Source organism: Corapipo altera, unplaced genomic scaffold, assembly GCF_003945725.1.
Source record: "Corapipo altera isolate COAL_440 unplaced genomic scaffold, ASM394572v1 22b, whole genome shotgun sequence".
NCBI classification, from domain to species: Eukaryota; Metazoa; Chordata; class Aves; order Passeriformes; family Pipridae; genus Corapipo; species Corapipo altera.
In genome coordinates, this window is record NW_020884876.1 from 47,728 (window position 1) to 63,152 (window position 15,425).

The window sequence follows — 15,425 nt, forward strand, 5'->3', positions numbered from 1 at the left end:
AGTATAGCTACAATCCAACTTTGTCAATATATACAAAGACATTATTAGGAACAGCAAAAATATGGACCTTTGTCAAGATATTCAAGATTAAATTTCCAGGTCTTATTTCTCTTAACTATCCTTAAGTGCTCTCTGCTTTGTAGAAATATATTTTTTGTAATCCTATGCACAAGGGTGACATTGTGACCATGAAAATTTTGGTAATTCTTTTTCTCTCAGAAAACTTTGAAAAAACTATGTTGTAAAGTTTATATGTAAATCTGTACTGCTTTGTCATCACACAACTACAAAATACTTCACAGTATATGTAGAAATTAAAAATTTGTTTCTTAAAGGCTAAAACAGAGTCCAAAGAACCACCCAGAGCCATATCGTGACTTGGGATTTATCAGATGAAAATTCCCAGGACATCAATTATAGTTGCTTGCTAATACAGACAGACACATCACATTAAGTCTTTCAGAGTCCTCTCATACACAAATCTTCCATTTTGTTTTCATAGCAATAATATGTTGGCATCTTATCTGGTGGCATGCAATGAGTTATTTAGTAGAAAAGCAAGTATTACTACTATTCTTTCATTTCCAACAAAAGAGTCCACTATTCTCAGAAGAAATTCTTGCTTTAAGCCCCCAAGTTCATGCCCTCACCTTTAATATTGTAAAATTTCAGTTTTGCTTTAGCCTAAGGACAGGTTTTGAATAGGATATTCCAGTCCATACCTAAACTGAAAACATTTCACATCTGATGTCCCCACATTTTGTAGCAAAAATTGTGGAAGCACGATCAGAATTGCAATACAACCAGCATGACTTTTCTAACAGACGAGATCTACAAATGGGGAATTTTTATTGCTGCTTGCTTGATTGATGCAGATTTTTTCTTCTCTTCAAAAACAGTGGCAACTTAATTAAACAACAGAAAACTCAATCTCACACATCAGTGCTGGTAGTTCTTTTCAAGACATCATGCAAGAAGTTTTCTCTGTATTTTTTATCACAATTGGTAAAAATTCGAATTTGGTCTTCCAAACAACTTTCTCACAATAGATGTCTTACTAGAAGTGGTTATTTTTGATACATAACTTTCTAGGTGAGAGAACCAAATCTGCCATGGTACTGAGGACCACACTGCCTTGGGTTTTGGTGGGGAATGGGCATGAGTGAACAGAAATTCTGAGAAGCCTTCCAAGAAACACACTGACCTACAGGTGAAAAAATACAGCAGGTCTTTGAAATATATAAAAAAATTCAAATAACATCCTAAGCTCTCAAAACTTATTAGCCTGCTTTGAATATCTGAAAAGTAAATCCTGCTAAATCCCACATATGCCTGCAACCAGATGTGGAGACTATAACAAAGTATAGCATTGATTTTTTGATTTTTTTTTTCCCTGTGTTATTTTGCTTCTAGTATTACCTCTCTCCTAACATTTCTTTAGGTTAGCATCTCTGGGGTAATTTCTTTAGTGGTAACAACAGTGAGGGTGCTGCCTTAAGCAGGATATAGCAACCATTTAAATAACACACTGCTTACAGCTCCTTAGCACAAACACAGGTAAGATAACATAGTGGTTAAACTCCTCAGAGCCATTACAACTTGCCTACATTTATGCTCCATTCTAAATGCTGAATAGAGTCCTCAGGACAAAGCTGAAATGTTCAGTCTGTTGCTTAGATACTACTTTCACTGGCTTCATATGAAAAATCTACGTATACAGGCAAATAAACAGATGAGTTAATAGGCTAAACCCACAGTGGACAAACATAAATAATTTCTTTTGTACTATCTTTGTCCTATATTTGGAGATGGGAGAAACAAATGCGGAATACATAGAACGCTAACGCAATGCCAAATGAAAATATCTATGCTTTGCTGGGATGCCTCCTCCATGCATAGATATTTAGAGCCAGTCTATCCTAATGAAACAAGTTATGTGAATCTGTATTCATTCAGGTCACTTGATTTATCTATATATGTTCTTGCTGTATAAGACACGTAAATGAATATCCTGTTTGTTTACTTTTACAGGAGTCAGAGTTTGTGACTTTCCAAAACCCAACCAAAATCAAGATCATACCCTAAAGTTAGAAAATCACCTTAATCACTTATGACATGGGCTTTGTTTCCTAAACCAGAGGAGTTAAATTTGCAATGGTTCCCATATTCTATTCTGAATGCCCAAATTATATCTAGTGGAAACCACTTTACTAAAAATAGATGCTGTTCTGTACAAGTATTAGATTGGTTCCTCCTATGCCATTTCCTCAGTAGATTAAAAAAAAAAGAAAACAGAGAAGAGAAAAAGCATTTTGCTATGTGTTCTGCTCTGCTAATGTCCAAAAATTAATTTGTTAATTTTTTAGCACCAGTAATTCATGACATGGAGCAGCATGCTCAACAAAGTGGGTGTTATGTAAAAACTGACAGTTACAACATCACAATACCAAAGCATTACCTCTTTTTAGTTATGGTGACTAATACTACTCTTGTGATGCACATCAAAAATTATATAGGATTTTGGAGTAACTCCATTCTGCTCTGCTCACCAAAATAAAATGGCTACACAGATTCCTGCTTTTTCCCTTTTGTTATGCCTTTTGTTAATCCCCTGTAAGATAAATGTGTACTTTCATAGGCTTTGCATTAAGAAATAATTGTGAAAGCAGAGAAACAGAGCAGAATTCAACACTCAAATTCAATACCCAATACCTCTTTGCTGGAGGAAAGAACAGACAGCAAAATAATTCTGAATTTAAAAACAGTTATGTTTTGTAAACAAATTTTCTCTCTGAACTAGCTTTTAATTGTTTATTTGGTCCTGCCTTAAGCATTCTTTTTTATATCAGCTTGTCATTTAGTTCATATACTTACTGCAAAAATTAAAAAAATCTGTCAAGATATTTAAAATGGCAAATCAATCTAACTATACACATTAAATGTACTTTTCATCAATTTCCACTACAAAAGAGGATAAGCTAGTTGCTCTGCACCATTTCTGTTGCAACTTCAAGATGAATAATTATGTATATATGCCATTTTTTTATATTTCTGAATCCGACTTTTTTATCTGTCAGGTACATAGCAAGCACTGACAGAATTACTTGTCTTTACATTGTCTCTATAAAGAGTTATTGTAACAATAATGACATTCCTTACATTATATACTGTCTGCAAAATTATCCTACAGTGGATAACATAGGTTTCCAAACCTAGGTTTTGGTGAGAGAGACTGAATTGTAACGATTGATTTCTATGTTTGCTTTTATGAAATGAGCTGTGCTCAAATATTATCAGTATGCGTACTTAAAAAAAACCCCACAACTTAATCTTCTCACCAAGAATCACGTATTAGCAGAGGTGATCAGCATTGTTTGGGTTTGTTTTTCTGTAAAAAATATTATTAAATATTGTATTTTTATTAAATACCATGCTTGATTTTTTTCTCAACTTTTCCCTAAAGTAATGAAGTATTGACAAGTGGATTTTTTGTCTAAAGAAATAGCTGGTTATTTAATACATATTTTCTACTAAAAACAAGCAAACAAATTGTTTAAGTCAAGAAAACAGAGACCCAAGCATTTAATCACATCTTTTTACAATTTATAATCAAACCAACCAAAATCATTTTATAAATTTTCTATTCTGAACCAGATAACATTCCTTAGTTCCTCCTCCCTGCATGGCACAATACCTTCCTTACCTTTAACTACTGGCTGTCCCTTTCACTGTGCCAGCTGACAAAGGGTTGGAGGATGTTTATACAGAAAACAAGTTCAGCTATTTGGTGCCTATAGGCTTTCCAGAATAGGGAGAAGGCTTTAATGTACCTAAATTCCTTGCTGGAAGAGAAATGTTTATTAAGCCTTCAGGTCAGATAATCCTGATGTGCCATTGAGATCCCTGATGGTTCAGGTCGCATACAAAGCAGAGAACTTTGTTGGGAGAACAAAGATTGTGTGTGAACAATTTCTCCTGCATTTCTGTAGGCCTTGCCTTAGCATAGCTGGGTATAGACAGTAAAAAGAACTGCGTAGCTAACATGGCTTCAGCCTCTGAAACTAGAAAAAAGGAGGATCAGTGCCAAGGTTAAGGTGGAGATTCAAGAGGGTAAACGTGTGCCCTCATCTCATGTATGGCCAGTCTTCGCGAATGAAGATTTGGGAATGGTTTTTACCCTTCCAGCCTGCGCAGTGGATTTTTTAGGTGAGACACAGTGTGCGCTGAGCTGAGCCCACCCTTTAATCCTAAGGTTCATCTGCCGGGGCCGAGGAAGCTTGGACAGTGGCAGTGAGGTCCTCAGACGTAGGTTTGTTTAGAGTGACCTTCTCTTAGATGGATGGCCTTACAGGGCTGACGAGCTCCACCTGCCCGGGGGAGTTTCCCTGACCGGGAATCGAACCCAGGCCACAGCGGTGAGAGTGCTGCATCCTCATCTCATACAGACACCTGTTTTAATCCAATTAGCACTGGACAACAAAGTATGTTTCTCTTATGTACCCAATGCTGTACAAGAAGAAGTCACACGTGGGGGTGTAGAAGCAGTATATAAAGAGTATCCTTCTTGTAATAAACGGACATTTTGCTGACCATATTGGCCTGTGAGCAATCTGTCACAATCCCCTCCACCCATAGAACTTGACTGCTCCCTCCTGGTCAGCCCCTGCAGAAATCAAGGTGTGCAAAGACAGGGGTGCTCAGGTCTCATCCTGGCATAGAGTCAGAAATCCTGGAGGTAATCTCTCACAGTAAAAAGGCTGGACGAGGTTCCCATAGTCCATGATGCAGTTATAACCTGAGATACCTACTTGAATCTTCCTTCTTCTGAACTTACTTCTCTTTCTAACCAAGGGCTAGATTTTATTATACTATAGAAGTATATATCCCATGATAAAAAACTATGAGAAGTAAAATCATTCCCATGGAAATTAATCTGATATTTAGAGGATCCCAGTGAGAAGGATCAAGTTCATTATCCCATACCCTCCCATTGCAGGAAGAACCAGCATGGAAAAGAGGTCATTGCAGAGGAGTGCATCATGACTTATGCCCCTCGATATCCTGTTTTAGTGATGGTGTAGAGGTACAGATGGATAGAGCTTTTGAGTGCCTGAAAGAATTATATAAAATATAACTGTGGTTCTATTTACTGTAATTAAAGTAATTTGATGTTGCAAGGTTAGACGGTTCCTTTCTGGGTTTAGTACGTGATACAATATATAATATTGAAACTATCATAAATGCAGTTACTTCAATTCATAACTAATAATCCGTAAAACTCTACTTCTATGCATACATTATTTACTGAACCATATTTATACAGTTAAATAATGTTTAAATACACTGCATAACAATTTCAGATACTTTGAATAGCATATGTTACATCCACTCTCCCTCTACACTCAGCGGAATCCCTTCCCTTTCCTGTTAAACATCACTGTTCAGCAACTAAAGTAATGTCCAGACTGGTCCAGCTAAGGTCCATAGTCATATAGATAATAGTAACAATTGCTGGTTTAAATAACTATTTTAATTATAAAATTTTTAACTAACATTTTCTCTAATAAATACTGAATACAGAGTTTGAAAGTCTGAGATTAAAAAATAATGTATTTTTTTACAATTAATTTTTTTTTTATAGGTCAGCAGGTTTCAGGCAAATTGGCTGGTTTCAGTCACCCAGTTTCTCAAGATGATGCAGGTCCTGAGGAATAAATGTAAATCTGCTGGACTGTTCTGGTTTTGACTCGTGTAGAGTTACTTTTCTCCACAGTAGCTGGTATGGGGCCGTGATTTGGATTTTTAATGAAAACAGGATTGATAACATAGAGATGTTATTATCATTGCTGAGCAGGACTTGTACAGCATCAAGGCCTTTTCTGCTCCTCATACTAACAGTGAAGTGGCTGGGAGTGCACAAGGAGTTGGGAGAGGACACAGCCAGGACTGCTGACCCCTACTGACCATAGGGATACTCCATACCATATGGCATCATGCTCAGCATATCGAGCTGGGGGAGGAAGAAGGGGATATTTGAAATTATGGTATTTGTCTTCCCAAGTCATTGTCACATGTGATGGACCCTGTTTTCCTGGGGATGGCTGAACACCAACCTGCCCAGGGAAAGGGGTGAATGAATTCCTTGTTTTGCTTTGCTTGCATGTGTGGCTTTTTCTTTAACTATTAAATTATTTTTATGTCAACCCATGAGTTTTCTCTTTTTTATCCTCTTTCCCCTATCCCACTGGTGCAGAAGTGAGCAAGTGCTACTTGGTAGTTGACTGGGTTTAAACCACTGCATAAACTCACCTCAAAACAAGCAGATATAGTTCATCAGGGCATTTAGGCTCCTTTTCTGCTAAAGATTGAGGATCTTTGGTCGCAAGTCCATCTTCAGAGGAAAGGTCATATTACTTTTGTTTCAGTCAAGAGATCTATCATATCCATCAATCTATTAAAATATCAGCAGATTTTTCTGTTGGAGCCGATCAGATACAGCAAAAGAGTATTCACAATTTCCCCCTTCCCTCGCCCCCTGCTCCCCCTGACTGGTTTATTCTCTTTGGTTAAGTCTGTACTTAAATTTTTATTCATAGAAGTAGCTGTCCTTCAAGAGCACATGAAATGGGTATGTAGACATAATGAGAGGCACTGTAGATTTTTTATTTATTTGAACATTTATTAATTTCTCTGTTCATTCACTTTATTCATTCATGGTGTTATTCTTATGATTCCTACACTCATCCTGAATAATGTAGTCACAGAAAACTGCAGTTTAACGAAAGTATGCCAACATTTAAGCATATGAGTTGTCACTCTGAAGTCATGTATCGGGGGTCAGAGGGAACAATTTGGAAGCTAAATTATGAGCCAAATAAACCCTAATAAATTTTTCGCATAACAGTCCCAGCAGATTCATCAGCCAGTATTATTTAAAATAGCAGCACATATCTTAACATACTCGATATATTGTACAAGGAATGGAAGCACAGAAATTTTTGTGCTATAAAAAAAGAATGTATCCTACTATCATAACCACATATTTGATGTACCTTCTCCATGACAAAATTATACAAGACAGTGGACCAGTAAATTACAATATTCAGATGCCTGCTGTGTTTCAGCTAGTTGAACACACCTTTGCTCACTCTACTAATCAGATGTTAAGCCCTTTAAATTGTGTTCTACAAAAACACTTCTAAGACATAATTTGTCTAATTATCTACTGCTTTTCTACAGGAGACGAGAGACAGCTCAAACCACAAGGCAGTATAAGTGGTCTCAAGGAGAGTTTTACCACTGGTAGTTTGCTTGAAATGACTGAGTAGATGTTTCAGGCAACCCTTTTGTGACAGGACAGTAAAAAGTTGATGTGATATGTTTGATATAATTTCCTTTGGCAAGTAATAGAAACCCTTTGAAAATGAAATGATTTCCACTTTCAAAAACAATCTGTTCAGAAGCTCTCTGTCCTTGAAGACAAGAGTCTTAAGAATTCACCATCTGGGCTGAATTCGTTGTGTTTGTAGGGAATAATTCAGGCCATTTACATTAGTCATCTGCTACAGGAAAATATCCATGTATTATAATAGATATATATATATATTCTACCAGTGACCCATGGAAGTTAGGTGCAGTCCTATCATGGAGGTAGGCATCAAGATTGAGTTCTGAAGGGCATTCCAGCGTTAAGGGAAGATGTTTTAGGGTGAGACAGTGTTAAGGCTTAAATGAATGCAAGCATAAAATGATGAGGACCCAAATCCAGCCGCAGTTATTTTCCCAAGCATTGACAGTTCAATGGGGACAGAGACAGGTGCTAATATTTTTCTATTATTATTAATTATATTTTTAAAGAAACAAGAAACTGATTATTTGCAACCAAACACGGTTCTTCGTTAATTCTTTTTTTTATTTTATTTTTTTTTTTATTTTTAACTTTTCAAATTAACCTAAGAGCTTTTTTGTCAATCTGGGCAAATATGGAAGAGATTTAGAAACAAATTCAGAGAATCTTTGATTATGATTTTCTGTATATAATTTAGTACTCTGCCTTCATATGCAAAATCAAATTAAAATAACTTTTACTTAATTTCAATATATCACAGCATCTTGGGATGATATATACTTCTTGTGTTCATCAGAAACTTCTCATGTCTCCAAGTTGTTATGAATCAGGTAATATTCCTGGTGTGCTAACCAACAGTGAGAGATGATAATTCTGTTCATGTATTAGGGATTAATCTTCTACTGCAGTAAAGAATGTATCTAAAATGTACAAGATTCACCACACACACCCGCCTAGCACTTGTTAGAGTATACACACAGATGGCCAGCCCTGCCATGGAGTTACACTAACAAAATAATAACACACGAAATAATAACATACTACAAAGAGCTATAAGGGGGGAACACATACATAGAAATCTAATTCTGACATGGTTGCATTAACAAGATAGCAACATAAGAAGCAGCAGAAATGAGAACTGATTGATAACAAAAAGGGGTCACTAACTTAAAGGAATTGCTGATGGAGCTAGAAATTACCAGTGCAAACATATCACAAACACTGAAGAAGTATAAAGGAGCAAAATTAGGGAAAACAGGACAAAGTAAGTAGGAACAGCCTGTTTATTTGGGAGTGGATGAGGGTGGTAAAAGGAAAAAATTGAGAAGTTAAAAAGAAAAAGGGAATGTAAGCTGAAGTGTATCATTTAACTAGCTGTTTAGGGATATCTATTGGGCAATCTTCTGTTGATCCCTCTTAGAGAAGGAAAATAAATCTATTATTGATCTGATGATATGTGTGTCTGACGTTTTTCTGGGGTAAGTGGGGATACATGAGGTGTTCTTTCTAAAACTGGTGAGGGAATAAATGAAGGAGATGTACCAATCCTGATAGCTGTGGTATTGAACTTTTAGCAGAATTCATATTCAGTTGAGCATCTAAGCTCACAATAGCCAGCAAGCTAAAAAAGCCATTTCTAAATACAGAGAAACACTCAGTCCCTTATGCTAAGCCAAATTCAGTATTCAGGATTCAGTATGATTGTTAGCTGCCAAAACCACTTGTTACGTACCCATATTAGCATGGAAGTAGGGATGCCACATATTTACTTAACCCTGTAATGGTTATACGGGAGGGGGAAACCCAGGGGAGACTCAGATTCAGTTCTGTTCCTTACCTGAATTAGACCCACATCTCCCTCAGCACAATAAGAAATTATATCGTGTGGAAGTCTCCTGATCTCTTCCGGTATATTTTATGTAAAATACTTATATAATTACTAGATCAGAATTAATGTTTCAAGTCATCTATTTATGCTTAGAGTTACTCAGATAGCTCACCGGGGTTATATGGAAATTTGGAGTATATGAAATCCGAACATGCAAGCTTCATAGTCAAAACTCAAGTACCTGTGTGATTTTTGTATTCGCTAAATTTCCAGTTGTGATGTCAAAGGTCCCAAATATCTTGTCCTGAGTACAGGTAACTTTTGGGTTGGGTTCATAATTTTTTGGAATCTGCAAGAATTTTATGCCTTGCTGATAACAGCTGAACGTCTCACAGCCGTTTTCTGAAACAGAAGACAACATACAACACAGAATTTACTGTACAATACAGAAGCTTAGCACATGCTGTTTACAGTTTTACACTACTTTCAGTATCATAAGGCCCCAGTGAATGATGCATGCTTTAGAAGCTCTGAGAATTTCTACAACTTTGTGGTTTTAAGTGGCCTATGATTGTCCTGCTGTGAAATTACAGAAACAGCATACTTTGTAGCAAGCTCCATTTTAAGTTTTTCCCCTTCCACTTGTAAAGGGAACCAAATAACACTTCATTTATTGTCTACTGAATTAAACAGTTGTAGAATTACTATAGTGTTCCCAGTGGCTTCCATGTTACTGTCTACAAGTTGATAAAACTGAAATCTTCTCATAACGTCCTGCTGGGACAGAGGCTTGGTGTTTGTGTTGATCTGAGCATTTTCTATACCTGCTATACTTTCTTGTTTGCTTTTTGTTCAACCAACAATCTTTTGTGCTGCATGACCACTTCCTATAAGAAAAGCAGAAAGTCTAATTTTAAGTGTTCACTTAAATGTGGGAATGATAGACTCAATAAAATGGACCTGTTCAGATATTTCAGTGTACTGTACAGGCCTCGATGTTAAATCCTTATGTCTCATCTCAGACATTTACTTTAGTCAAGTTATTGGCAGTTTTGCCAATAAAATTTTTCTCAACAAAATGTTGAGATTTATCTTGACATTAGAAAACAGAAAATGTGTTTGCAGACCTACAGCACGTGTGCCATGTAGAGAGGTTGAGACATCATACTCTGACAAAGAGAAGGTTAAGGAGTAACCTAATAGTAGCCTACATCTTTCTGAAGCAGCTACAAAATTGCAGGGACAAACTCCTCAGCTGTGACAAATAGCACAAGAGACAATAGCCAGGTTGGACATCAGAAGAAACTGTAACAGGTTGCCCATGAATGATGTGGACATACTAGGAAGTTTTCAAGACTTAGCTAGACAAACCCATGGCTGACATAACTCAGTACTGGGGATAGTAAGGCTCTGATGGGGTGGCTGGACAAGCGTCCCTCTGATGTTCCTTCCAAACAACATTTCTCTGACTCTGTGATGCAATTCTGTCATTCTCCCTTCTTAAGTCAGTGGAAATGCATGTGCAAAAGTTTTGTGGTTTTTTTCCTAAAAATCGGTAACTATGCTAATTGTTAAAATAGTTTAGCAGAACTATATATTTTTTCTGCAAAAAGTACGTACATAGATGAAGAGCAACAAGGACTCTTGTACAGTAAAGCTGTACAATAAAAAGTACTGCTGCAGACAGACAGAACACTGCAATGAAAACATTTTCTGAGTGTCCCTCCTTTCTTGCATCCACTTCCCCCAACCATATAATGTAATATTTTACTGCTAGCATAGAGGAACTACCTGCAACTATGCATCCAGGGGTAGCCCAGTGCTTAATGGCCAGTCACTGAGTCCACACTGCCACAAGCAGACTGTGGGCTGTACAGAGAAGGTGTGCATATGGTGCAGTGTTCTTCAGATTCATAGGAAGAATGAAATAAAACCTACAGGAATAAATCAAATTGGAATTCACCAAGACAGCAAAAATCATTAGGCTAAATAATTAATTTTTCCTTGGACTAAATGTAGCATTAGTGCAATGTAGTTTGTGCATTAAACATTGCTTGGGATAGTGATTTTACAGACATGATTTATGGGATCAGTAAGCAAAGATTACCTGCTATGCTTGTAAATCTTTGCATTGGATTGATAGTTTACGAAAATAGCTTTAAAAGTAAATAAGGGCGTACTTCATGATTCCCTTAGGGATATGTATGGACTTGCTGAAGAGAAGACACCTCCAAGAGACCTTTCTTAGCTTTAGCAAGGAAAAGCTTTTGGATTCAAGTAGAGTTCTTCAGTGGATAAATATATATCTACTACTCTAAATATGCATCTCATGAAGAGAAAGTTGGGTACTTAATAATGAATTCTGCCCAAGCCTTGAGCTTTGTTGGACTTTTCCCTAAATATTTCTGAGGAATGGGTAATGCTGCACTAAAGACATAGATTAGAAACTGACTGATCCCCTTCACAATAGTGACCTCAATTTTGTAGATGCTAAGAATCACAAACCAATCAAGCAGTCTCCTTCTTTTCATTAGAGACAAGCATTTATTTTACTTCTGATTTGTATTTATTTCTTCCCTTGGATCTTTTTAGATTATAACACCAAATAAGACAATTTTCCCTAAGGTATATTGTGATTTCTCAGCTTCTGAAGTGAGAAAGGTCTAGAGGAGGCTGTGGCATGAGTTAATTTATTTACAAGTACCTGTTTCTACTGATTAAGGTTTGTCTGAACCAGAAGGAGTCGGCTTTCAAGTTTAGTCATTAAAAACGGGAAAGCAATTTTGCTAACACAAACTTTTGTTTCTCAGGATGTCACAGCTATTTCAAACTGTGAAAAAAAAAAAAAAGGAGAAAAATAGAAATTAGAAAACTGTCCATTTTTCTGTCCTTAAACCTAAACCCTGCTGTTGACCAGCCATATGGACAGACATCCACTGATATTTGCCAATGATCCAAATCTGCTGTAGTGCAACTCAGAGTAAAATCTAATCTTTTTTTTGCACTAGTTTCCCATCCTGAGCACTAGAATGGTGTTTAGTATCATTTTTGGAGGGAAGAGTAATTCCCCTTACTGCAGGAACTTGTGGATAAAATCATAGAATCACAGAATCATAGAAATTGTACATTCCACACCAGCTTGGAGGACAGCCTACTTGGTCAATGCTCCCCATGCTCCCCATTTAAAATTACAAGCTGGATTGACAGATATTATAGATGGTATGGCTTGACCAGAGTTACTTGAATACACCAATTTACATATAATGAGAATGCAGCTGTAAGAACATACTGTGAGGGAGGCATTGCTACCATACATTTCTGTTGTAAATGTATATTGCACAATAAAATATAAGTGTATAATGAACAATATCAAATTATCTGGTATCTGGGGGCCCAGCCTGGCCATGGTTGTCCTTCCAGGACTCCCTCAACTGACTCTGTTTCTACTCCTGTAAAACCCATCCATTTGACAATAACTGGGATTGTGGTGCCTAAATGGTTTCCCAGTGCCACTCACCAGAGGTGAGGAGGAGAAGACATGGGTGATGTCCACCATGCTTCCTTGCTTCAGGATCTGCTACTGGCACATCACTCCCCAGGATAATGCAGGACCCTGTGAAGAACTTCTTTTTGGGGGAGATTAAAATACAGGGAAGGGGATCAGTGAACCTAGGATGGAGAGTGGATAGGAGCAGTGTAGTGACAGAGCAGGAAGATAAAGGACTGTAGAACAAGAGAGGGAGTGGCAAAAAAAATTATTCCAATTCTTATGCATCCAGCAGTTTTCAACTCTAGGGTGCCCACCTCCCCATAAGTTCACCTGAATCATTCAGTGTCTAGATCCAATCAGCCAAGGTACAAAACTTTGGCTTAGATGGTTGTGGAAATTCAATGTTGTGAGAAAGAACTGTGAGGAAGTGTGTAGCAGAATCATAAGGAAAAATATAGAAACATAACAATCTAAGGGGAAACACAAGGAGCTGGAGGACAGCAACTGGAGACTGAGAAAGACCATCCAGCAAAAGCTCTTTGGATGTCTCCTTGGCATAGCCTAGTGGCTCACTGAAGCCCTTAGACATCTCTTACATCCATTAGACAATGAAGTGATTGCTTTATACATTGAAACCAGACATATTTTGATCAGAGCATCTCTTTGTGCATGCCTAATTGTGTCTGAACAACATGACAGGGTTACAAGAGCATCATAAGTCATCACAAGTAGAAAAATCCTAAGGACTGGTCCCAGCCTATCCACCAACCAGACTGACTAGCAAGAGATAAAAAGAGAGACAAATCTCCCTTTGTTCCTTGTGCACTTTTCCAAAAATTTTAATAATATTGGGATATGTGCTGATATCTATTATATTCCACTTGATATACAGTTTATGAACAGTTGAAATGGTATCCACCATCACTATCAGGAACTTATATGTTCTCAGTTTTCATAGTGAACAATAACAGCTCTACCCTAACACAAGTGAATCTAGTGAAAGGATTTCTATTGACTTGGATGGAGGCTGGAGCAGTATCCAAATGAGGTAGAAAATGATTTTCTCTGTTTAATGTTTATTAGAAATTAATCCAAAGAACAGCTGACTTTAAAAGAAAATAATGAAAATAGTTCATTCAGTCTAATTTCCCTGATGATATAGAAATATTTGTCTAGGATCGGACTAATTAGTATGAAAGAAACATTTGGATAGACTGAAAATCTTATTTTTCCTTTTCCTTGCTATTTGATTTCAGTTCAAATTCCTTAATAATGGAATGCAACTTTATAAAACGCCCACTGCATGCAAAAGGGGAAAAGCAAAATAATGCAAGCATTTTTGTGATGAAGGCATTGACCCAGTTCTTTGTGTTTGTGTTCAAAAGTATAAAGAATAGTGCAATTTCCTCTTCTCCATACTTCTAACTAACACAAAGCTATGCAATGCTTTTTCAGTGATCCAAGCTAACTGAAATCTGAGACATAGCAGCTTAAGTTAGCTTTGAACTCCTGAAACTGGAAACAGCCTACTCTTGTAATTTGATTCTTTCTGGACATCTTATCTATTTGTGCCTATGCCTGCACCAAATTTGCTATTTACTAGTGATTTATTTGTAAATCTGGTTCACTTAAGCACATCCTAGGACATACTGAGGTAAAACAGAAAAATATCATCTAGTTCTCCAAAAGTTTTATGAATGTTGAGTCCGAACTTTCCCTCAAATTTCCAACATTTAGGTTGTGTTTCTGTTCATTCAAATGGAATGGGAATTTGTATCTCTGTTTTGAACAAATATCATCAAAAAGATCACTTGTGCATCTATTTGCTAAAATGGAATACACCCTATCAAGGACAAAGTACTTACTATAAATAGTCAGTAATAAACAGAATATCAAGAGCATGTGATGGATTAACAATTGTAAAGAATTACTGCTGACCATGCACATTGTCTTGTCACACTGGACTGCAGGATATACATATTAATGGAGTTTACTGCAAAAACATTTCTGGATCTCATTGGACTGATTACTACCTACAGAAACAGACTGAACAACAGAGTTACAGATATTTGATTATTTAAAACACTACAGACTATTTATAAAATGAAGCCCTTCACTGAATTAGCTCACAACTAGTGAAGTGGGTTTAGATCTGGCACAAATACCTCTACTGCTCTCAGCTGCATCACATAGGATGCATTCCTCATGTCAACAAACTGTGTAACTATTTCCCAATCCTGCTGTAGTTTATGCCTCCCATATTTTAAAACCAAGACTCCTAAGCAAGGAATGGGAGTGGTCACATTTGCTCATACCTGTAGTGGCCTTGGGACATCTATGTTTTCCACTCTTCAGCTTTCTCCCTGAAGGTTTTAATGAGGATCATCAAAGGAAGAGAGATAGACACTCTGCCTGAGATCTTTAATTTTTTCCCCTCCCCACACTAGGAAGATGTGATCACTGGGAAGAAGTGAGGTGTACAGTGACAGGGAAAAAAGCAGGGAAAAGGCAGAGGAGGAGGAGAACATGCCAAGCAGTAGAGCATCTTGCTGGCTGGAGGCTGCCTACCTGGCTCCACTAGATTATGTCATTCACATAGTCCATCATTGGTCATTAGGGCCATCCCATCTGATATATGGGGATCTTGTGTCCCAGTTAAAAGAAAACTTACTAATTTGGGAAAGGACTATTTTGTGACTTTCCTTAGGCTCCATCATCTGAGTGCCTTTTAGTTTTTAAGGAACTAAGCTCTCCTCACA

General features: G+C 37.1%; 1 long non-coding RNA gene across 1 annotated transcript; it reads right to left on the minus strand.

The window, feature by feature from the left end:
• Nucleotides 1-5,529: 5,529 nt before the first annotated feature.
• On the minus strand, nt 5,530-11,938 carry LOC113943803. Its single transcript, XR_003526456.1, has 5 exons — nt 11,881-11,938; nt 10,968-11,110; nt 9,418-9,578; nt 6,310-6,451; nt 5,530-5,704 (listed from the first exon to the last, which is right to left on the minus strand). It is a non-coding gene; the product is annotated as an uncharacterized LOC113943803 (long non-coding RNA).
• Nucleotides 11,939-15,425: the final 3,487 nt, after the last annotated feature.